The sequence below is a fragment of the Rhinopithecus roxellana genome, chromosome 6 (genome assembly GCF_007565055.1).
Source record: "Rhinopithecus roxellana isolate Shanxi Qingling chromosome 6, ASM756505v1, whole genome shotgun sequence".
In the NCBI taxonomy this organism is placed as follows: Eukaryota; Metazoa; Chordata; class Mammalia; order Primates; family Cercopithecidae; genus Rhinopithecus; species Rhinopithecus roxellana.
This window is the reverse complement of record NC_044554.1, coordinates 32724603-32750842: the sequence shown is the minus strand read 5'-3', so window position 1 is coordinate 32750842 and position 26240 is coordinate 32724603.

Sequence of the window (26240 nt, the reverse complement as noted above, 5' to 3'; positions counted from 1 at the left end):
AGAGAGAACATGATTAAGAAAACAAATACGTAACAGATAAGACAAATTAAACTGGTGAGTGAATTTTTGGATACTTAGAAAAATCAGATTTTAAATTTGTGTTTGAAACAAATATTCAGAATTATCGGGACAGGTTGCTACAGGGATTTTAATCTGATTCCTTCACCAAAATCATTTTAACATTTAGCTATAAGATATACAAATCATATTTACACCTACTGGGTTTTTTAAAAAAAGTTTAACCTTTTCAGGACAGAATGGGGCCAGTACAATCAGACTTATATAAGAAATCCCCAAATAACCTTCTTTTGTCACGATGACAACTGGGGGCAAATAATATTTAAAGCATGAGTGAGTAGTTGGAGGAGTATTTGACAGTTTCTGTGAGGAACCATTGACTGAAAACAGTGATCAACCCACTAGATCTTTTAAAGTAAATTTAAATGAGCAAATCACAGTTCCTGTCACTGAGAATGACAGCACTAATTGTCAAAGTGTGGACCAGAGGTTCAGAGCTAAGTGGATGTTTAGTTATATATTAATAGAAAAATGCTTCCTAATTAAGATATACTTGAAAGTTCTCTGTCTCTCATCTCTATAGCCTATATTTAAATATCCTGACTCTTCATAAATATGTAGTGGTGACCTTAGGACAGGGCACTGTTTAGCAAATATCTTTTTAAATCAGAATCCACAAATTCTATTTTTTAACAAAATGTTTTATTGCATGACTCTCCTTAGGTTTTAAAAACATACATGCACATTTAATGATAAACCAGTGATTTAAAAAGGCATGTGAACTGCTTCTCTTCAGACAATGGTTGAGAATCTTTGAACACGACACTTAATATATTCCTATCTAGGACAGTCACGGAACTGGACTTTTCTTTCTTCCTCATGTGGTTTATTAAAACAATAAATCAAAGCACACAGAATAAGGAGCTGAGATCTTGAGAGGCTGAGCTGCAGAAAAGCTGAGATATTGGCAAGGCTTAATCGTTGAAGCACCCAGTCAAAGACTCAGTCAGAAGAGGAGGTGGAGGGGAACAGTCAGGAGGCCAAAGGGGTTTCAGGCTTGGGCTGACCCTGGCATCACACACATGGGACTACACCTCCTCTTCTGGGGACTGCCTTGAATCTACGTCGCAGAACCTTTTGTATCAGAGTAAGGTACTGGAAAAACCAGAGCAGCTGCTCTAATGGTTCCGGGCTAGCATCCTTAGATCTGAAGGGTGGTGGCTACACATGCATAGAATATGGAAAGCAGCCAGGTGAAGGCATCTTCCATTGGCTCTCATCATTCCAGTGTATGTTTTTCATTGCATCATTTACGTCAGAAGTGTTTGAAAAAAGCTCTCACAAAGTTAGGCCTTGTTTTCGTAGATAGCTTTCTAAGTAAACATGGTCTAAATTATAAGATACAAGGTTTGAACAATAGCATGCCTGCACTGGGTGCTAAAATAGTGCCTGGGGTACTTGATGGCAGAGGACAGCAGTAATGTGAAGAAGGCTATAGAACGAAGCAACAGTAGACACAGAATAAAACTGTACTTTATTTTGCCCAAGGTTTTCGTTAAAAAGAGGACAAAATGGATAACTATTATTTCCAGGAATAACAAAATAATTGGTATTTATACTTAATTTCTAGCTGTTTTGTGTCTTGTGGAAAAAGCATAATCAGTTAAATATGGTCAAATAATTAAAAATGTGGAGATAAGTATAGTGAGAATCATCATTACATAATTTGGTAGTTGGTGTCATGTTGTTACTACTGTGTTGGTTCTATATTGAGCAAACATGCACGTCTCATGAAATGTGCGATTTTACCAACTCAAAATATAAATATCTTAAGACAGGACACATTAAATTCACTGTTATAGTGTATTACTATTTATAATGTGAGTTATAATCTTGTGCAGTCATTTTGGTGTGCCATGGCTATGCAAGCTTTGATTGAGGAGAGAACTGCAGATAATGAACTCAGCTGGTACAGAAAACGAATACAGACAACCTCTTCCAAGAAGCTGCTGGGATAGTTATCAATGCAGAAACTTCATTTGCCTCCTAATCATCTACTGCCATTTCCCCAGAAGCTCAGAAATGTGTGACTTCACATGGTCAGTGAACACTGAATATACAGTTGACTCTTGAACAACCTGGTTATGAGCTGCACGGTTCATGCTAATGTGGATCTTCTTCTGCCTCTGCCACCACTGAGACAGCAAGACCAAGCCTTCCTCTTTCCACTCCTCCCCAGTCTGCTTAATGTGAAGATGACAAGGATGAAGACCTTCATGATGATTCACTTTCACGTAATCAATAGAAATTTTTTCATTTTCTTAATAGTATTTTCTTTCTTTTAGCTTATGTTATTGTAATAATACAGTACATAATACTTATAAAGTAAAAAAAACATGTTAATAGACTATTATCAATAAGGCTTCTGGCCAACAGTAGGCTATTAGTAGTTATGTTTTGGGAGAGTCAAAAGTTGCATTCAGATTTTTAACTGTATGGAGAGTTAGAACCACAACCCCCATGTTGTTCAAAGGTCAACTATATCTGGAAAAAAGTCACACAAATTTTCTAAAATAGATGAATAAAAAGTTGAAGCGTATTAATTGCTTCAAGCAAAATTAACCACTAAAAATAAGCAATCCATTGCACTTTATAGAGACTATTAACAGAATACGTTAATGAAAATAGGACTTTCTTCCTTGAGTTAAGGACGATTTAGTAAAATGAACTGGTTGCAAAAAATGTACACAACAAGCAGCACTTATACATTCTTTAGCACAAAAGGAACTGTGTCAGAGACCTCTTTAAATTCTTAAGGCAAATTTGAAACGTTGACAATTTCCTTGAAGGTGAACAACTAATAGAGTCAAGAAAAGAGAGGGTCCTTGCACTCATGTGGGCCTGGAATCAAATCCACACCCAATTCACATGCCTTCATTGGTCAGCTTAGCTTCAGAACCCAGCCTTCTCATCTAGAGAATAGACACAACGATGACTATTTATATAGTAATCTCGGCCGGGTGCGGTGGCTCAAGCCTGTAATCCCAGCACTTTGGGAGGCCGAGACGGGCGGATCACGAGGTCATGAGATCGAGACCATCCTGGCTAACACGGTGAAACCCCGTCTCTACTAAAAATATACAAAAAAAAAAAAAACTAGCCGGGCGAGGTGGCGGACGCCTCTAGTCCCAGCTACTCGGGAGGCTGAGGCAGGAGAATGGCGTAAACCCGGGAGGCTGAGCTTGCAGTGAGCTGAGATCCGGCCACTGCACTCCAGCCCGGGCGACAGAGCGAGACTCCGTCTCAAAAAAAAAAAAAACAAACAAATAAACAAACAAAAAAAATCTCATTTAATCCTTGCAATGATCCTACAAATTAGAATATTGTAGGTGTTTGTTTTTGTATTTTACTCTATATTTTCTTACCCATGATAAATAAATTATGTTGTACATCACAACCCTACTTGGGGAATGTAAATAAATTCCGTGAAGTCATTCAAGAGGTCATTTTAATTTTGAGCCAATCAGTGTTTCTTCTCCAGAAAAATCAACACAGTATTAAATATCTAAAGGTATAAGTCATTTTGCAAGGCAAATAAGATTATACCTTTTATAATTTATGATTTAAAAAACCATTGCTTAAAACAAATCACTTGAAATCACCTAAAAACTAGCCAATCACTTAAAAAGAAAACAAATTTTAAATAGAGTTTTAGTAGCCATTAAGTAATCTTTAAGGATAAATTAGAAATGTTTATTCGTTGGAAATGCTTATCCATATAGCACAGGATAAGTAAGTGATTACATAATTCAAGAAGTAAAGCAGAAAACATTCAACTAATTAGAATTTTTGAACATCTTGTCCTTTAAATGTCAGATATGTCAATATGATAAATAAATGATATATAAAACATATATCACAAAGTTGGATAATAAGAATATTTAAATGCTAAATTTGTTAGCTTTTCTACTTTTCTCACCTTCCCAAAAGTAAAATTATGCTTATATTCAAGATTAATCACTGCATCCTCCTCCCCAAAGACTTTCTACCCTTCCACTAAGATTTTTTATTCCTAATACAAAGCCAAAAAGCCTTTACAGAAAACACTCTTCGAAAACCACCTGGGTCAGGGTGATAGAGAAGAAATAGTAACGCACCAGAAATTATCATTCCAAATTCTTTACATCCTTGACATTTGCAACTTCAAGGTCTCAGTAGTATGAAAGCAGGGCAGTGGTGTGGATACAATGACTTTCAAGGTCCTTCTGATTTGGTCTTTCTGTGTGTCATCTGTACTCTGTAATGATGACTTAGAACACCCCGTAAGTGAGAAGGTTGGGGCTAGACAACCTAACAATCAAGGACCTGGCATATTTAGAGTAAAGTGTCTATTCCAACGCCTCTCACTTTTCTCTCTTGTCTCTATTCTGGACTTTCTCATATTTATTTTGATGCTAATATTCAGAGTGATGTTGATGTCATCACGAATGCCATTCCCTAGAGCGAGCTTGGGCAAATTACTGCCTGTGAGCCAAATTCTTTCAACCTTCTGTTTTTGGAAATAAAGTTTCATTGGAACCCAACCATACCCAATTGTGAAGCCTTGTCTCTGGCTGCTTTCATGCTACATGGGAAAAACAGATTAGTTATGACTACTATGTAGTTAGCCTCTATGGCCACAAAGTTTAAAATATTTACTCTCTTGCTATTTACAGAAAATATTTGCTGACCTCTGCCCTACAGAAACATAAGCAAACACCAGTAATCACTAATATCAATTATATGGATATTATTGGGACTCTAAGAGGCACTTTATTTATAGATACCTTTTTTTAACTTATATTTTAAATTCAGGGATACACATGGAAGCTTGTTTTACACTTGTGTCATGGGAGTTTGTTGTACAGACTATTTCATCACCCAGGTATTAAGTCTAGTAACAGTTATTTTTCCTGATCCTGTCTTTCCTTCTACCCTCTACTGTCTGATAGACCTGAGTGTGTGTGGTACCCCTCTGTGTGCCTATGTGTTCTCATGAGATATTAATTTTTATCTTTGTGAAATTTTGTATCCTTGACCAACATCTCCCCAATCCCTCCACTCCCCAGCTCCAAAAAACCACCATTCTAGTCTCTGCTTCTCTGAGTTCAACCTTTTTAGATTCCATAGATAAGTGAGATAATGTGGTATTTGTCTTTCTTTGCCTGGCTTATTTCACACAGCATAATGTCCTTCAGGTTTATTCATGTAGTTGCAAATGACAGGATTTCCTTCTTTTAAGGCTGAATACTCTTCCATGGTATAAATACCACATTCTCTTTCTCCATTCATTTGCTGAAGGACGCTTAGCTTGATTCTATATCTAGGCTATTGTGAATAATGCAATGAACCTGGAAATAAGTTCAAGACGTTTATTATACATCACAGTGACTATAGTTAATAACGATATACTATATACTTGAAAATTGTGAATAGAGTAGATTTTTTCTTTTTTTTTTTTTTGAGATGGAGTCTCACTATGTTGCCCAGGCTGCAGTGCAGTGGCACGATCCCAGCTCACTGCAACTTCTGCCTCCTGGGTTCAAGTGATTCTCCTGCCTCAGCCTCCCGAGTAGCTGGGATTACAGGCATGCAGCCACCACTCCTGGTTAATTTTTGTATTTTTAGTAGATCCAGGGTTTCACCGTGTTGGTCAGGCTGGTCTCGAACTCCTGACTTTGTGATCTGCCCACCTCGGCCTCCCAAAGAGCTAGGATTACAGGCGTGAGCCACTGTGCCTGGCTAATACAGTAGATTTTAAATGTTCTCACCACAAAAAAATATGGTAAGTGAGGTAATGTTAACTAACATATGTTAATTAACTTGATGTAGCCATTCCACAATCCACCCATAGATCAAAACATCATATTGTACACTATAAATACGTATAATTTTATCAGTCTTTTAAAAATTACTAATTTTTATTAAAACGGTTATAATAGTTCCAATCGTGTTGTGCCTAGATTCAGAACCATTAAAAACTACAAACTGCCACATAGAAAGGGTGGTATAATATAAAACCAGTTTTAAAGAAATTGGCATGTCATTTTGTAATATGTTTGGAACATGCTCAACAGTCTTATTTTTATTTTATTTTATTTTATTTTATTATTTTTTTATTTTTTTGAGATGGAGTGTCTCTCTGTTGCCCAGGCTGGAGTGCAATGGTGTGATCTCGGCTCACTGCAACCTCCGCCTCCCTGGTTCAAGCAATTCTCCTGCCTCAACCTCCCAAGTAGCTGGGATTACAGGCATACATCACCACACCCAGCTAATTTTTATATTTTTAGTAGGGATGAGGTTTCACTGTGCTGGTCAGGCTGATCTCGATCTCCTGACCTCAAGTGATCCACCCACCTTGACCTCCCAAAGTGCTGAGATTACAGAATTAAGCCACTGTGCCCGGCCAACATTGTTATTTTGAAATGTTTGTGTGAGACTAGAACAAAGCAGCCGCCTTCCCCCTGGAGCCCTGCAGTTCAGCTTCTGCTGACCAGGAGCCGGGGGCCTGGCCAAACGAGTAAGGAGTCGCCACACACTTCACACCTGCAATGTTCTTATCTGTAAATCAGACAAAAAGCTTGTGTATAAATGTCTGCAAAGATGTTTCCAATAAAAGAAAGATTAGGTTTGTGGATGTTCTTTGTTATTCTTATTAGTTTGGGGCTAGAGACAAGAGAAGAGTCTCAAGGAAAGAAATTCCTTGTTTGAATTAATTTGGTCAATCAGGTCAGAGAATCCAGAACAAGACTTAGATGATGTTTCTTCAGGGCACATATGTGACTGCCTTTCCACTGTGAATAACATCTACTCAGGCCATGTGTTCATTCTACCACTTGTGAGATTTATGTAGCATTCTTCCCTCCATAGTGCTAAAGATGCCTGGTAGGGAAGTTTAAAGTTACTGCAGCAATTTCTTTTAGGTCCATATTAAAGTTGTGGTGCCTTATCTATGAGGCGGAGCTGTAAGTCGCTGTGATATCTTGCTTAGAATTAATTCACTAGTTACATTCAACTGACATAGAAGTAGAGTTTGACAGTTTAGAAAGCTGGCAAATTTTCTGTTGCTCCTCAAACATTCCTGTAAAATTTAAAAGCTTTAATATGAAGGGTTTCAGTTTAGTCATAGAGTAAACCTAAAATCCTGGGATGACTGCTTCATTTTTATCTATGCCTCATGAAAATGGATACTTTTTTATACCTAGTCAGATAGACTTTTAAATTCCAGTCGTATGAAAATGAAGACCCCCTCAGTTAGAGTAGACCACAAAATATAGTTGATTGTTGGTGAATCAGGCTATTACAGTTACACAAACTGGGTTGTAGAGCAAAAAACAGAAGAATCATTTTTATTGTAAGTAATGAAAAAGCAGCAAAATACAGCCACACCGTGGTAAAGAAATGGGACTTCTCTAGTATTTAAAATTAAAAAGGCCCTTGACTAGCTGAGCTTGGTGCTTAACACATGAGAAAGATGCAGGAAAGAAAATGATCAAAAGGCATGGTCCAGCCTCAGGACAGAAGAGGGTCTGCATGTCATGAGGGCCACTTGTTTAATCCTATTTGAATCATATTTCACTACTTCAGGTTGTGCTTTCCACTTGCACCTTGCTGTGGAGGTGCTCTTGTGCGAGTCCCAAGATCCCAAAAAGGAAATAAAGGAGTTTAGGTGTTTTTCAGCAAAACAAAGTAAAAAGCTGAGTAAGGAAACACTACACATAGCTGGAAATAGGTTATTTTCTGTTTATAGATAAAGAACAATATAAATAAAGCTTGAGATCATCTGGACAGGTTGAAAATAGCTTCAGTCTCAAAACAAATACACATCTGATCTGATTTCATCACATTTTAATTTTTCTTCCTCTGCCTCATCTTCCTCCTTCTACTTTTCTTCCTTTTTCTTCTTCTTCCCTATCTCTGTCTCCCTGTTTCTCTCTTTCTCCTGCTCCTCCTTCTCATACCCTTGTGCATTTGTGCTGCATATGAGATTTCAACTACTCAAATGAATTACACTTACAATTTTCCCAAGTGGTCAGGGATGGAGGACTTTCAAAATAAGCCTTTAAAAGGCAAGCACTTTTTACCTATATTTTTCTTTTCTTTTTTTCTTTTATAAAAGTTGAGCTTGTAAGATCATTCCTGGTGAAGCTGTGTTCAACCTCTCCTCACAGCATTACTGGAAGTATTAGAGTGCTAATGACCTTATAGACCAGATACTTTGTAGCCTTCTTTACAGTTTGTCAAGTAGTTAAACAATGATAGAAGAAAACTTTCTTCAGAGTAAAGCTGGAAATGTGAACTATGTTAACCATAAAACTTGCCTGTCTTATGTTTCCATAAACAGCAAGGTTTGAAGCACAAGGGCAAACCTATACATCTGTGTGTGTATACACACGTTTGGATTTTATATGCATATATTTGCATGCATGTATAGTTTATGTAAATTTATTCATGATTCTTAGTGATTATCAACTAAATATGAAGCAGTGTTCTAGCCGCTTAAAGAGTTGGAAGAAGAGGGTGGTGTCAACTCTGTGATTTTGCTGATCAAATCGAGATTACAAATACATATTTTGCTTAGCCCACATAGGATTGTTTAAAATTACAGTTAGCTGTGTTTCTGCTTTTAGAAGTTGAGAAGTGCCCCATGAGAATCCAGAGCTTGTAGCTTCTCTTGAGAAATATGAAGGTCTTGCAAGACTAGACCTGTGGCCTTCCCCAGCAGCAACTGTCATCTGGAAGGTGATAGTTGCTACTACCCTGAGTCAGGGGAGACTCCATTTCTCCATAGTCCTGGCGGCTGCCTACGGCATTGTCCCCAGGCTTCACTCTTTGTTTTCTGATCTCACCCTATTGTTATTTCAAGTTCCTCCTCCTATAGATCTATAAGGGGTGACTGAAGGGGTTTGGAAAAAGACTAGGCTGGGGGTCAGTTGTGGGGTATTGTGGCAAAAGTGCTGGATTTGGAAGTAGGTGGTCTCTCTGATGAGCTTGCTTAAGCCTAGTATGCACCCATGATGTTTGCAACAACAAAAACTAGAAAACACTTTCCAGTACCTGGGAGTGGAATAATAGGCTTGAGAGAGCGGTCCCCTTTTGGTTGAGAGGAGTGCATTTAAAAGCCTTTATTCTGCTGCTAAATACAATTTGAAAGAGAATAAAATAAGTACCGTCTCTTTTCGGGGGGATAGGGTGGAAAAAAAGGAGTGTTATTTGGAAATACTTCAAAGTATTCGATAATGACTAATACTTGTAAAAAGTAACTTAGGAAGCCTGGGCAGCAAAGGGCAGAATGCCATCGGTTTATATTGCAAGTTTTGTGTGCCTAGCGAAGCATGTTAGCTTGTAACCGTGCTTCAACTGGAAAAATCACAGTTGACAGCTTCAGCTCATAAGCAGCAAAGCACCACAGTCCATGAGGAAATTAACTGCCGTGGTGAGCACTCAGCATCAGAGAGAAACACACACAAACACACACCACACACACACACACACACACGTACACACAATGATCGCTTTCCTGGAGGAAGAAGAGTAGTGAATCTTGAAATGCATACTTTTTATTTGTGTTTTTCTGTTATTGCCAACTTTAAAATGTACTCGTTTTGATTAAGCTACTTTGTGTTACAATATTAGGAATTAATTTCAAACACATTGTGTTTTTATTTCAAAATAATTTACTTCAAAAAAATCTTTATGTGTATTTACAAGAATAGTACAGCTAGTAAAATGACACTGTACTGGCTTTTATTACCAAAAGAATAATTCAGTGTAATGCTTAATGAACCCTTTGGAAATTTTAACTGTTGGCAAAATGCAACTCCTTCTGATTTCCAGTAGATGTATCTATTATATTTGACCCACATAGTTTAAGAAACCTGTAATTAAGACACTTTCCACTTAAGAATCATAGGAAAATCTCTACATCTTATCTTCCTTATAAGTTTAATAAAATAAAAAAAAAATTGCACCAAAGTCATGCTCTTCCTTATTTTAATGCCAATTTTCCTAGTATTTTCAATAAATTTTAAAAAATTACAAATGATATTTATATATGTAAAATGAGGGGAAATTCTACAACTCTAAAATTAAATTGTTTTCATTTCTTAGGAAGTCAATATAAATTGATTTTCAGTTGAAAACAATGTCTATTCACTCACATCAATAAATAATTTCATAATTCCATGGCTCTTTATCCAACTGTGTTTTAAAGAATAGGCGTTTTGTGATAGTATATAAATTAAAGGATAGGTATTCAAAGTCACATCAAAAATATTTGAGTTAATTACAAAGTAATCATGGAAGAATATTCCTTACATTTCTATTTATTATTGCATGAAAATGGATAATTTTGGCCGGGCGCGGTGGCTCAAGCCTGTAATCCCAGCACTTTGGGAGGCCGAAGCGGGCGGATCACAAGGTCAGGAGATCGAGACCATCCTGGCTAACACAGTGAAACCCCGTCTCTACTAAAAAATACAAAAACTAGCCGGGCGAGGTGGCGGGCGCCTGTAGTCCCAGCTACTCGGGAGGCTGAGGCAGGAGAATGGCGTGAACCCGGGAGGCGGAGCTTGCAGTGAGCTGAGATCCGGCCACTGCACTCCAGCCTGGGCGACAGAGCGAGACTCCGTCTCAAAAAAAAAAAAAAAAAAAAAGAAAATGGATAATTTCATAACTTTTCATATATAAAATTCCATCTGGCCTTCATTTCATTGCATATAAAATGAAAAATGATGAGTTGATCTGACAGCATAGTCCAAGTTTTCAAAGTTTGACAATGTGATTGTATTGTCAACACTAAATGTTAAATACATATATTATATATAAAATGCTGAGAATATAAATGGTGAGGATACACATCCACATTTTGACCCGCTCCATTTCTGACCTGGGTCAGTTCACCTCTCTTTTGCAACCGTGTTTTACACAACTCCTGAGAGGTCACCACGTTGATGCCAAATAGTGCAGACACACGATCAGCATGGCACACTACAACCAGGAGCTCCCAGGCCCAGGCAATCCTTCTCTCAGCCTCCTGAGTAGCTGCAACTAGACGTGTGTGCCATCACACCTGGCACATGCATATTTTATTTCTAATTTAATTTTTTTAAGTATGCAGCTTATTATCTAAAGAAAGGCCTTTCTAGCCCTTCCATTTAAAACCATAAAATCATACAAAAGCAAAAGGACTTATTGGAGCTCTGTGGTTTTCCTCTGGTGGCTAATTGTGGTTAACTCTGCTTATCAGAGTTCCTTTTATCTGGAAATGACTATCTTTCTAGTGCATTTCAAGTACCATCTACTTTAAGTTCTGATCACGTTTCATTTACCACTTATATTTGGTGTGAATACAAAGATGAATCAATCCAATTTCACCATCTTTTTAAAATGCATAGCATCTATGCACTAAAAATACAATACAATAATGCACAACTCAAAATATTTCCCAAGTGAGAAAACTGATGATTTCTTAAATATTATGTGACCTTCTATCCCCTGATTTTAGAAACGCTAAGTGAGGACAACTTGGATTCTATCCTAAAATATTATGCTGTGGACTCACTCTCCATGTATATAATAGGTTTGACATTTGATAGAAATTAGGGGACAGCAGAAGAGAAAGAATTCTTAACTATGTCTGTACATATTTAACTACCCAAAGGCACTTTAATTCTTGTCCATCCTTTATTCTTGTAAAACTGTCACTGAATCAAAAGATATATCTGTATAAAGATCTCTGTACTGTCAAAAGTAAAGCTACTTGGCAAAGCTTATGAGACTTTATGTCAGTTTTCTTTTTTTTTTTTTTTTTTTGAGACGGAGTCTCACTCTGTCACCCAAGCTGGAGTGCACTGGCCAGATCTCAGCTCACTGCAAGCTCCGCCTCCCGGGTTCACGCCATTCTCCTGCCTCAGCCTCCCGAGTAGCTGGGACTACAGGCGCCCGCCACCTCGCCCGGCTAGTTTTTGTATTTTTTAGTAGAGACGGGGTTTCACTGTGTTAGCCAGGATGGTCTCGATCTCCTGACCTTGTGATCCGCCCGCTTCGGCCTCCCAAAGTGCTGGGATTACAGGCTTGAGCCACCGCGCCCGGCCTATGTCAGTTTTCTACTTGAATTATAGTTATTTCACTAACTAGTTATCTTTTTCACATCTATTGTGACTAGAGAATGAGATGTAGCAGCAATCTTTGTTGCATGCCATTTGTAAACTAAATTTATGTCATAGATTTGCATGCTAAGTACCTCTCTGGTAAGAAGAGCTCTCAAAGGCACATGTTTATGCCACCATTTGTGATTAAATTGGAATTCTAAAGCAGACCCAAGTTAAACATGAAGACAACTTTAGATCTTGGTCTGAAGTCAAATATAGACTGTTTACTTACCATTGGAGTTATCTTCTTCTGTTTTTCTTTTTTTGTAGCTATTAGCAAGATAATCTGTGATAGTTTTTAATCATCTCTCTTTTACTAACTTCTTAGTTTTAAAATTTTATGTGTTTTGGTGTTGGCATAAAAGGTATGTGTTCAAAATTCATGACTGGCTAAAATAATAATATCTGGAGTTTGAAAGTAGTTTCAATAGGTGATTCAGTATATATAGTTACATATACTTACATATACTATGTAGTTCTTTATTAGCTATCAGGCTATTGTCATCACATAAATCATAAACATCTTTGCCAGAAGTTTTCACTTATTCATTCATTTCACATATATATGTTGAGTGTATATGAGGCACCAAATGCCACACTATAGCTGTCAGGCGCCACGGTTTACCAGATGCACAAGGCACTGGTCTTGAAGTGCTTACCTTCCAGTCATGGGATATAGAAAAGACACAAACAAGAGAATTAGTTAGAGAAGCAGACTGTGTGAAATCACACAAACACATGGACAGCTGGATTGACATGTTGGTCCCATTTTTCACTGTCATTTAACTTCTCAGTCTTCCTCATCTGAGAAAGGGAATAAGAATATGTGACTTACCCTTTTTAAATGACAATGAAACTCATCACAGTTTTCAGGTAGGGGCCAAAGCCCCGAGTTCTGTGTGCATGAGTGATCTCAGCCTGGAGTTCTCTCCAGTTGCTCTGACTTGCATAACTCTGTTTCACTGGGCCACAAATTAAGTTGCAGGGCATATCCCAGCACCTGCTTAACCTCCCTTAAACAACATCAGTGAGGGTCTCCAGGATAATTTTTAAAATATGAAATTAAATGATTAATATTTTTAGATAGAAAAGAAAGAAAAATGAATAAAAGTTGAAATCTCTCTGTACTTCTTTTGCAATGTTTCCCCAGAGGGAATTACTATCAACTGTTGGCTTTACTTTTTTCTATATATTTTCTAAATAGTTTTTAAAAGAGAAAATACAAAACTCTGCAACTTTTTGACTGGTTAATTTTCTTAAATGGGTAAATAATGTGCATTTATTTTTTCATTATTAACTATTCAAATACTCTAAAATATATACAGGGAAATCTTTCTTCAGTACCCTTCTTTCTCTCACCTGTAACCCCAGGAAACCAATGGTATATAAAATACTATAGTGTCCTCTACAAAATATTGCTATGATTTGAATTGTGTCCTGTCTTCCTAAAAGATGTTGAAGTACAGAGTCTTTACAGATGATCAATTTGAGAGGAGGTCATTAGGGTTAATCCTCATGACATAGACGCTGACATGTACAGAAGGAAGATGAAGTGAAGACAGGAACAAGATGGCCATCTACAAGCCAAGCAATGCCAATAACTACCAGACACTAGAAGAGAGGCATAGAAATATTCTCCTTCACGGTAGTCAAAAGAACCAGCCTTGCTGATGCTTGATTTTGCACTTCTAGCCTTTTGTATTTGTCCATTTCCACACTGCTGATAAAGTCATACACGAGATTGGGGAATGTCTTTATTTTTCTATAAAGAAAATGATTTTTTATAAAGAAAAAGAGGTTCAATGGACTCACAGTTCCACATGGCTGGGAAGGCCTCACAATCATGGTGGAAGGTGAAAGGCACATCTTACATGGCAGCAAACAAGAGATAATGAAAACTAAGCAAAAGGAGAAACCTCTTATAAATCCATCAGATTTTCTAAGACTTATTCACTTCCATGAGAACAGTATGGGGGAAAATGCTCTCATTATTCAATTATGTCCCACCAGGTCCCTCCCACAACACGTGGGAATTATGGCAGCTACAATTCAAGATGAGATTTGGGTGGGGACACAGCCAAACCATATCACCTTGGGAATGTAGGACAATAAATTTTTGTTGTGTAAGCCACCCAGCTTGCAGTCCTTCTTTATGGAAGCCTGAGGGAACTAACAAAGGTTTCATACCTATATGGATTGGCCATTTTCATTCCAGTTATTATCAGAGGACAAGAAAAGTGACCAGAAATATCTTCTTTTTATATTTTTTAATTAAAAAAATTCAATTGTAAATGGGCAAAAGAGCTGAATAGACATTTTTCAAAAGAAGACATACGAATGGCAAAGATATGAAAAGGTGCTCAACAACATTGTTCATCAGAAAAAAGCAAATCAAAATTACAGACAGGGATCATCCCACCCCTGTTAATATGGCTTCTATCCAAAAGACACAAATACTGCAATGTTTACACTCGTGCCACCAGGCTGCCCACAGTTGTCTTGAACACTGAACTTCTTTGAAAGATGACTGACGTCTACATCTTTTATGCCCCTAACTACTATGGTGAGTATCTCTGGAAATCTGAATGTAAACATTGTCCTGGTATTGTCAAAACATTAGATGAATTTAAGAAAACAATATAGAGAACTTTTTATACCCTGTATACAGATAAGACCTGCAAAAGTCTCTCCATATAAAAAAAGGAAACATTTTATTGACAGAACTGTTTTCCCTTTGGGCCACCCTCTAGGAAAAGAAGAAACAGATCTCCGTTGAATAACTTTTTCATAGCTTCCTGTAGCCCAGAGGCATCTGAGAAATATTTGTAGACATGAAGAAAAGGAAAATGGAACAGTTGTCAGTACTTTACTCCATGCCCTGATTTTAACTTACACAGGTAACTTCGAATTGGTTAAAAAAAACAGGCAATTTGACTACAGCTCAGCCATTGGAATCTCACCTTCAGGCCTAAGAGTCTTGAGTAAACTTATTGTTTGACTTGAAAGGACCTGATTTCCTTTTGCAAGTGCTTCTTTTGATGAACGAAGTCTATGTCTGCCCCGCATCACTGCTTGCTCTAAAATATCTTATTCCTTGAGTCTTGTCCATCTTTACCAGATCACTGGAGACAGGTGCAATAGTGAATTTGTATTTTTAAAATTTGTCAGTCTAAGTTTTAAGATCCTATTATTGAGAAAAACATATTTCTAATAAGTTTTCTGGCAATCCTAATGTGTAGGCAATAAACTAGGAAAGGCAGTACACCTGCAAGCAGAAGAGAGTTAGATATGGTCTTTGTTGTCCACTGTCTCACCCCAAACTAAAGTCTTCTCTACAACAGTCCCTGTAGGTGGATGTCTATTTTTCCATTGAATGTTTCTATTGATAGAGAGGTGCTAAAGCTGCCTGATTCATTTTACTGAGGCTTAAAAAGTATGTAATGTATTCATGATATTACAATAATTCCATTGAGTTATATAAGACACACCATGAACGTGGGAATTGTAACATTTTCATTGTTTCATTATTGAACAAATGATGTCAGTAGCAATTTGTAGGAACCCAGATCTATCTTTGGGGATTAATGAATGAAGAAAGAAAGAAAAGTTGTGCAAGCTTTCACACGGGACTGTTCAGAATATCCTGATAGTCACATTCTAGCTGTTTATGATAACATATCCACTTTATTATGCAAATATTTTCTGCATTTATATGAGGGTTTATTAGGAAAAATGAACTTCAAAGTGAAAGGACAATCACAGGTATACAGTGAAAAAAGGTATGATGTCAAGAAGAGTACAACAGAGCTGAACATTTTTGAGCTTATAGAAATACTGTAAGATTTGTCATCTGTTACATCTCCACTTAAAATGATGAAACCGTATAATGGAATTTATTTTGATATTGATCACATTTGTCCTGTAACAAGTATGTATACCATGTTATTGATATAGAATTAGATTAAACTGTTACTATAGCATCAAGTTGGCCATCAATTGTTTTATTTAAATGTATAGAGAAATAATAAAGCATAATGTTAGTTGTGAAAAATGTAAACAAAAGTCCCTAGGCTCTTGCTTAATTAACTTCTAATCTATGATGGATTGTAATGATTAGTTAAAATAATATTAATGTATACATACACAGAAGATTTTACGGAAAATGTGATTGATTTCAAATTAAAATTGAATTTTACGACAGGTAGAAAACGCAGGTGCAAATGATGTTCAGAAAATAATCATTTAAATGTTTAAATAGTCATTGAACTATTAGACATGTACATAATTTTTCATTTAAAGTTAATGATGTGAATATTTGTAATTATCAATTAATAAGCAATGTTCAGAATATTGCAAATATCTAGATGTCTTAAAAGTGAAATCCACATTTATTACATATAGATGAAAGTGAGTATGCTAGAACCAGAGAAGACTTCAAAGACATCTATAAGATAACGTATATTGAGTCTTCTTTCTACTCCAGGGACCTAGGCTCCCTTCATAGAAATAACTAAATCATTAATTTCCTTTGTATCTTCCAAAATTTCCCAATTATATACGCATATACATGAATTTATATATAAACATATATAGACAGATTTTTTTTTTACACATTGGACTTTTCCATATATTATAGATGCTTGTTTCACTGAAGAGTACAACTTTAAGATCTTTTTATATTAGCACACAGAGATCTACTGCATTCTATTCAACAAAAGTGGTACCAATGCATCATTTCCCTATGGAGAATTTGTTTTTTAGTATTTCCATATCAACTGTATTATTTATTATTTTTTAAAATTAATTTTTATCTGAATAGCTTTTGGGATACAAGTGGTTTTTGTTACATGCATGAATTATATGGTTGTGAATTCTGAGATTTTAGTGCACCTGTTACCTGAGTAGTGTACATTGTACCTATGGAGGATACTTTATATGATGTTTATTACAGAAAACATTGCAATAAACATTCTTATATATGTATATTCTCATTCTCATGTAAGAATACATATATATAAGAATATATACATAAGAATATATATATATTTATATGTATATAAAGTCAGCCATTTAAGTCACAATTCTGTGTGTGGTCTTTATTTTCTACCTTCAAATAAGTTGCTTATGCTATTTTGGCATTTCCATAACTGAAAAAAATTCCCTGTGTTACCTGAAAGACCACATTTTGTTTTTCCCATTTGACATTTTCCATCTCTACTTGAAACACTCTCTATCAAATGCTCAAAGCAAGACAATTTATAAGAGTAAATTGCCTTGTAGCACTTAACACAAAATATCCATTAATACCAATGCTCTGTTTTATTTTTACATTTTTAAATTAATTTATTGATTCATTTTGGTAGATACAAGGTCTTTTTACATTGCACAGGCTGGTTTTGAACTCCGGGGCTCAAGCAATCTGCCTGCCTTGGAATCCCAAAGTGCTGGAATTGCTGACATGAACCATCACAAGGCATACAAATGCTTAATTTTTAAGGTAGTGATAGTCTGCCCATCCAAAAGAGAAGCTACTTTACTTATACTTTAGCAAAAAAAATTAATTAAAATATGCCTTATTGGAGTTATATGTAGTGCATCATAAAAGGGATGAAATATAAATCAAACTCAAGATTAAGATATTTTCTGTCTTCAGCTCTCTGTATTTTCTATGAAAAAATACTGTTACAGCACTATTAAAATTATTTTCTGGCATCTTGCAAAATGTACCCAATGCTAGTTATTTAATTCTTGTAGTTAACCACATTTTCATATGTATTTTCTATTCTATTTTATTTTACATTCGTTTCTTTCCAGTCTTTTCATCTCTTGTGCAACTTTTCTTATTATGGTTCCAATTCTCATTGCTTTATTTGTTCTCCCTTGGGAAGGAAGAATAGTCATATGTAAAATAACATTTTGAACTTTGTGTCTTTTAAATATTTAGTGTGTATTATAATTACAGTAGAGATCAAATTATATGAATAGATTTTTTGTTTCCTTCGCTGCTTTGTTCATATTTATTTTTTCTGAAAATGAATATTATGGCTCTTCCACTCAAGAATTTTATGATTAATGGATATAACATTATGAATAATTGGAGAAAAGAAGTGCAGATAAAAGCCATGGAAGAAAATGTCAGAAGTTTTAGAAGTGTGTGTGCAAGGAAAAACGGGCTAGAGAGGTCAGTGATCGATTCCGACTCTCTTCCATCTTGAGCACCTCATTGACAAAGGCAGGATATTTGTGCTCTAATTTTTAGCAACCGCCTGATTTTCTGCTCCTGAAAGGGGAATACTAGTGACAGCGACATATGAGAAGAATGTCCAAATGCTCTACATCATGCGGACTGGCCTCTTTGTGTCTCCAAGTGGGTCTTCTAGGCATGGCATTTCTTTACACTAAGCATTTGTTTTGCTCAGCGGCACTTAAATTCATAAAAACAGTTATAGCAAACATTTCTAGAATATATCAGAAAATAGATCTTTTCTTTTTAATTTTCAGGAAAAATTACACAATATAATTGTGTATATAAAGTCAGATAAATCTTAAATTCAGATAATAGGGCTATGAAATATATCATGTTCCTCAATTTCTGTGATGTTTCTCAGCTTTTTGTTATAGGCATGCTGGAGACATGATGTGACCCTCCTCAATTAATTCTTTTGAGTATTAAATGAGATAATATGTCTGAATCACTAATAATATTTAGTAACTGTTAGTTTTTTTCATAATATCCTCAAGGAGAGCTTGGGGGAAATTTCATGATGCTCCCAATTTATGGTGGTAAAATGAAGACATTCAATGTCAAAATTAATCTAAAATGATGAAACAGCTGTACTTAATGGGATTCATCTGCCTCGAATTCTCAATAAAGTTGAATTGAACTACGCTTTTGAGATCTTCAAACTCCCCCTGGCCCATTTTCTGTAATTCACTAAAACTCACAGGATTGGGCACATAGCCAAACTAATGGCTATGATTGATTACAGCAGAAGGACACAAAGCAAGATCAGCAAAGGGAAAAGCCACATCCAGAGAAAACTCAGTGCAATCTTCCGAGAAGCTTCTCGTACTGGAGTCAGATGGGAGACACGTAATTCCTCCAGCAATGAGTTGTGACAACGTGTGCGAAATGTCTACTAGGAAATCTTGCTCAAAACTAGAAGTCTAGGATTTCTATCATGGTTCAGCAAACGCCTTCTGTCAAATACATACCAAATTTCTAGCCTTTCAGGAGTTATTCAATGTAAATTATTTAGTTTTTACAAACAGTTTAAGCACAATGGGCTCCTATTATCATTTAGAGAAAGTTTTATATCCGTGTAGGGAAATATTTACCCTTCAAGTTACTGAATGCCAGTCAAGCACTAACTTTGCAAGCCGTCCATACTAAGAATATCAGTCTCAAGCTTACTATGTTAATTTGTTTCTGCATAGATTTCATCTAACAACAGCAGAAAAGAGTTTAAGGGAAGGGCTCAGAGAGTAGAGCCAACATGAACAGCAAATCTATTATTTAAATACTAGTTCTCTCCTATGTAGTCATTAAAACATTGTCAATAAACAATTGCTGCCAACCTCTCTGACATATTGAAAAAAAACATTTTACAAATGAAACCTTATAATTATCAGTGGTTCACAATCTAACACATTTTCAATTTAGTTACATTTTGTTATTAATCACTAGGAATAAAAACATTCAGCAGGGGAAATGTGATAGATCCAACACGACATCCATAAACACAACACCAGATTTAACAAACAAATAAACAAGAAACAGAACAAATAATAATGAAAAAGCTCTTTTCTCCAAAAGGATGTTTTTAGTTTAGCTTTGCATTCATTTGGGATTTGGTTATTAGAATATCCTCACCCTTTTCTAACCCTTTCCTGATACTTTTATATTTTTTGGATATTTTAATATTATGTCATTTGTGTTTTTTGATGACTATAAAACCCAACTTGTTAGGAGAAGAAAAATCTCCATTACCTGAACTATTGCCATAAAGCTCCTAGGAAAGTAGAAAATGTCCAAAGTTATTTTCTTTTTTCTTCTCATAAAAACCCCTTTCCAATAAAACCAAAGAATTGGCAAGCAGGCATTTTGAGAGCAATCAGTATTGGTACAGCTGATAAAAAGGGAAACATCTTTGAGGCTGTGGTCCCTTCTCTACCATCCATGTACTTTAGTATATCAATAATTATTTTTTGCAGAGTGAGATATTCAGGATACTGGGCACTTTGCTTTCCTAAGCTAAGGAGATAGGGCACAGAATGTATTTTCTTATATCTGAAGACCCTTGTGGATGATGAAGAAATTGAAATGTCACAGTAACAACAATCACAAGCATAATCATTGACTAACACTCTTGAGGGATAAGATGTGCCAGACTGCGTTCTAAGCGCTTTACGTATGTAACCACATGTCATTCTCTAAGTGAACCCTATGTGGTAGGTTTTTATTATTATGATTATTGTCTTCCACATTTTGAGGATGAAGAAACTACAAGCAAACAATAAAAAAATGAAATTTAAATTAAAAGTTAAAAAATAAAAATAAAAAGGCTGGCACAGCGGCTCATGCATATAATCCCAACACTTTGGGAAGCCAAGGTGTGCTCATCACCTGAGGTCAGGAATTTGAGACCAGCCTGCCCAACATGGTAAAAACCCATCTCTACTAAAAATACAAAAATTAGCTGGCCGTGGTGGCGCAAGCCTGTGATCTCAGCTATGTGGGAGGCTGAGGCAGGAGAACCATTTGAACTCGGAAGGGAAGGTTGCAGTGAGCCAAGATTGTGCCACTACACCCCAACCTGGGCTACGGAGTGAGACTTCGTCTCAAAAAAAAAAAAAAAGTTAAAGCTTAAGAAACTGAGATCAGCTATCGTTACCCAAGTACCCACTGCAGGAGCAGAGCGGACATTCAAGCACTAGCACCACGGTGCCAGAGTTCATGTGTTACTGTTTTAGGCTCACGTTTGCCTCAGTGTCTTTCTGGGGTGTTTCTGTGTGCAGGTATGAAAGTAAAGTATGTGTGTATATATACACACACACACATATATATGTGTGTATATATATATATAAAATATATGTGTGTATATATGTGTGTGTGTATATACACACACATATATACACATATATATGTATTTGTACATATGTATATGTGATAAAACATTTTTAAAACTTAAAAAAAATTGAGAGCATTAATCAGTTAAATCAGTTTTAAGCCAAAGGTATTGCAGTGACTGATTTCAATAACGCCTGCAGGAGTAGGAGGGGGAAGCAAAACACAGTGAAACTTACAAAAAGAAAGAGTAAAATGCTAGTTACCAGAAGCCAGAGGTTGGGGAGGTGGAAAGATTGGAGACATGTTGGTCAAAAGACACAAAACATAAGTTAGAGAAGAGGAATAAGTTCAAGAGATCTATTATTCATCACGGGGACTACAGTTAATAATGTATTATGTACTTGAAAATTGATAAAAGAGTAGATTGTAAGTGTTCTTACTGCACACACACACAAAACAAACAATAATAAGTATGTGAGGTTCTACATATGTTAAATAGCTTGAGGTAGCCATTCCACAATGCATACAAATATCAAAATGTCATGCTGTACACCATAAATATATACAATTTTACTTGTCAATGAAAAAAATTGCTTATTTTCCACTATTCATCTAAAATAAAAAGAAAACAAAAACTGTTATAGTTAAGTGCTTCCACACATTAAATATCTGAAAAGCAAATATTTTTCAGACAGAAGGCAAACCTCTCCTCCATGATAATTAAAAAGATTATTTACATATGCATCTTTAAATAGATTGCCTTTAAGTTTCACCTCCAAAGTCATATGTACTTAATGACTTGGAAATAAGTGATAAGATAGTCTTTACTGGAAATGATTTAATTCTCTGCCACCTAGCTAAGGGACTAATATTTTTGGGAAAGAGTCAGATAGCAGATATTTTAAGTTTCATGGGTCAATCTCTGTCACAACTCAATACCACCATTGTAGACATACATAATATGTAAATAAGTGTGGCTGTGTTTCAAAAAAGCTTTATTATGAATGCTAAAATTTGAATTTCACTTAGTTCTTTCATGTGACAAAATTTTATTCTTCTTTTGACTTTTTTTGTTGACCATTAAGAAACATAAAAAGCATTCTGAGTTTGAGGACTCTAGAAATCTAGCCATTGAACAGAATTTTGCCCAAGAGCCATAGTATGTTGATTCTGGATCTGGATAACAAGAAACTGCTAGAATTATATGTGATTGCTTTGCCTTGCTAAAGTCTTTCTTTTGCCTATAGTTATATACTTTATGTTGTCTGTAGTTATATATGCTTATTATTTTATCAACTAACATATCTATTTTAAAAAATTGTTTTCAACTTTTAAGTTCAGGGGGACATGTACAAGATATTTAGGTTTGTTACATAGGTAAACATATGCCATGGTGGTTCCTGCACAGATCATTCCATCAGCAAGTATTAAGCCCAGCATCCATTAGCTATTCTTCCTGATGCTCTCCATCTCCCCGTACCTCCAACAGCACCAGTGTGTGTTGTTCCCTGCCATGTATTCTCATCATTCAGCTCCCACGTATGAGTGAGAACATGTGGTATTTGGTTTACTGTTGCTGCATGAGTTTGCGGAGGATAATGGTCTCCAGCTCCATACCTGTCCCTGTAAAGGACATGATCTCATTCCTTTTTATGACTGCATAGTGTTCCATGGCATATATACACCACATTTTCTTTATGTGGTCTATCATTAATGGGCAGTTAGGTTGATTTCATGTCTTTGCTACTACTGTGAATAGTGCTGCAATGAACATACACATGCATGTATCTTTATAATAGAAAGATTTCTGTTCCTTTGGGAGTATACTCAGTAGTGGGACTGCTGGGTCAAATGGTAATTCTGCCTCTAGGTCTTTAGAGGAATCACCACATTGTCTTCCACATTCCCATCAACAGTGTAAAAGCATTCCTTTTTTCTCCAAAACCTCACCAGCATCCGTGGTTTTTTGACTTTTTAATAGTAGCCATTCTGACTACTATGAAATGGTATCTCATTGTGGTTTTGATTTACATTTCTTTAATGCTCAGTGATGTTGAGCTTTTTTTTATATGCTTGTTCGCACATGTATGTCTTCTCTGGAGAAGTATCTGTTTATGTTCATTGCCCACCTTTTAATGGGTTTTTTTTCTTGTAAATTTGTTTAAGTTTTTTGTAGCCTCTGTATATTAGGCCTTTGTCAGATGGATAGATTGCAAAATTTTTCTCCCATTCTGTAGTTTGTCTGTTCACTCTGATGATAATTTCTTTTGCTATGCAGAAGCTCTTTAGCTTAATTAGATTCCATTTGTCAATTTTTGCTTTTGTTGCAATTGCTTTTGGTGTTTTCATCATTAAATTTATGCCTGTTGACTATGTCTTGAATGCTATTGCCTAAATTTTCTTCTATGACTGTTATAGTTTGGGGTTTTATATTTTAGTCTTTAATCTATCTTCAGTTAATTTTTCTATCTGGTATAAGGAAGGGGTCCAGTTTCAATTTTCTGCATATGGCTAGTGGGAAATCTTTCCTCCATTGCTTGTTTTTGTCAGGTTTGTTGAATATCAGATGGTTGTAGGTGTGCGTTCACATTTCTGAGTTCTCTATTATGTTCCATTATGTTCCATTGGTCTATGTGTCTATTCTCATATGAGTACCATGCTGTTTTGATTATGGTGGTATTGTAGCATAGTTTGAAACCAGGTATTGTGATGCCTGCATCTTTCTTCTTTATGCTTGAGATTGTCTTGGCTATTTGGACTCTCTTTTGGCACCATATGAATTTTAAAATAGTTTTTTTTTTTCTAATTCTGTGAAGAATGTTCAATGGTAGTTTAATGGGAATAGCATTGAATCTATAAATTACTTTGGGCAGTATGGACATTTTCATATTGATTCTTCCTATTCATGAACATGAAGTGTTTTCCATTTGTTTGTGTTCTCTCTGATTTTTTTGAGCAGTGGTTTATAGTTCTCCTTGAAGAGATCCGTTACTTCCCTTATTAGCTGTATTCCTAGGTATTTTATTATTTTTGTGGCAGCTGTGAATGGGAGTTCATTCATGATTCTGCTCTCTGGTTTCCTGTTGTTGGTATACAGCAATGCTAGAAATGTTTTTACATTGATTTTGTATCCTGATACTTTGCTGAAGTTGCTTATTAGCTTATGAAACTTTTGGGCTGAGATGATGGGGTTTTCTAGATATAGTATCATGTCATCTGCAAACAAAGATAATTTGATTTCTTCTCTTCCTATTTGAATATGCTTTATTTCTTTATCTTGCCTGACTGCTCTGGACAGAACTTCCAATGCTGTGTTGAAAAGGAGTGGTGAGAGAGGGCATCCTTGTCTTGTGCCGGTTTTCAAGGGAAGTGCTTCCAGCTTTTGCCCATTCAGTATGATATTGGATATGGATTTGTCATAGATGGCTCTTATTATTGTGAAGTATATTCCTTCAACATCTAGTTTATTGAGAGTTTTTAACATGAAGGAAGGTTGAATTTTATCAAAGGCCTTTGTGCATCTACTGAGATAATCATGCAGTTTTTATATTTAGTTATGTTTATGTGATGAATCACATGTATTAATTGCATATATTGAACCAACCTTGCAGCCTGGGGATGAAGCCAACTTGATCGTGTTGGATAAGCTTTTGATGTGCTGCTAGATTCAGTTTGCCAGTATTTTATTGAGGATATTTGCATGAATGTTCATCAAGGATATTTGCCTGAAGTTTTTTTTTTTTTGTTTTTGTTTTTGTTTTTTTTTTTTGATCTCTGAGAAGGTAGCTCTTTCCCACCTTGTAGTCCTACTGAACAGTCATTAAGAACAAGAAATCCTGTCCGATGCCCTATTGTAAAAAGTAAAATGCATGTTTTAGTGCATTAAGAAACAACAGTGCATGGAGGAAGTCTACTAATAATGCACATGTCCAAATAATCACGGAAAGTATATCTATGTCTTTAAAAATCTGTAATTTTGTTCAAAATATTTTTTGGGAACTAGAGTATCTTACAGCAGTAAAAATATTTCCTAAGGTAAAACCAATTTTAGACTATATACCACTTGTAATATAACCTACCTTTCACTTGGTAGTCTTCATCAAATCTTTCATAGAAGTAGACAGGATATGAATGAATGAATACATAAGCAAAGGCAGACATTCTCCTCATTTTATGGAGGCAGTGACAGCTATTCAGTGATGTTATATAATTTGCTCAGGATCTCAGAACAATTAATCAGCATGGCCTGGCTGCACCTCAATTCTTCTAACTACAAGATACTTTCACACCTAAAACAGCTAACATTTAATTGACTGTTTTAATAGAAATACAGGGTGATTACCAATCTACTTGATCCTTTTTCAACTGTAATTATATTTCTACCAAATAATTGCATGTTTTGAGAGTTTCTAAGTACTAAACTCTGTGTATAAGTCAATGATTAATTTTTCCTTGATTTTGATAATGAAAATAGAGCTTCATATGATCAAGAACCTGAAATAATACAGTTCAATTAACATAATTCCATTAAAAACAAAGGAATTGAACAGTTTAGTTAATCTCTTCCTCGCCATAGTGAGACATAGCAAATGTTCTGTTAGGCAGTTTGAAATATTAGAAGTATTTCATAAGGCTCCTATATCTCTTTTTCTAGACTACATATTGAGAACTGCTGTAATTGTCCCTTTTTCAATGTTAGTAAAGTAATAGTATTATCCTCAGTTTTAGATGTAAAATTTTAAGAAGAATCTGTCCATCTGGCAAGAGGAGGTAAAAGTTTGTTAGAGTGGGCAGAAGTTAGGTCTGATAGCGCCTAGGTCTAGAGAAATGCAAAGTCCAGGTAATACATATATTCTAGTAAGATTTGCTCCATTTAAAAAATATAACCTCATAGAATTAGAAAGGCACTTATGGTCATTTAGTAGCAAGAAATGCCTTCTAATATCTTTGAAAATTTATCA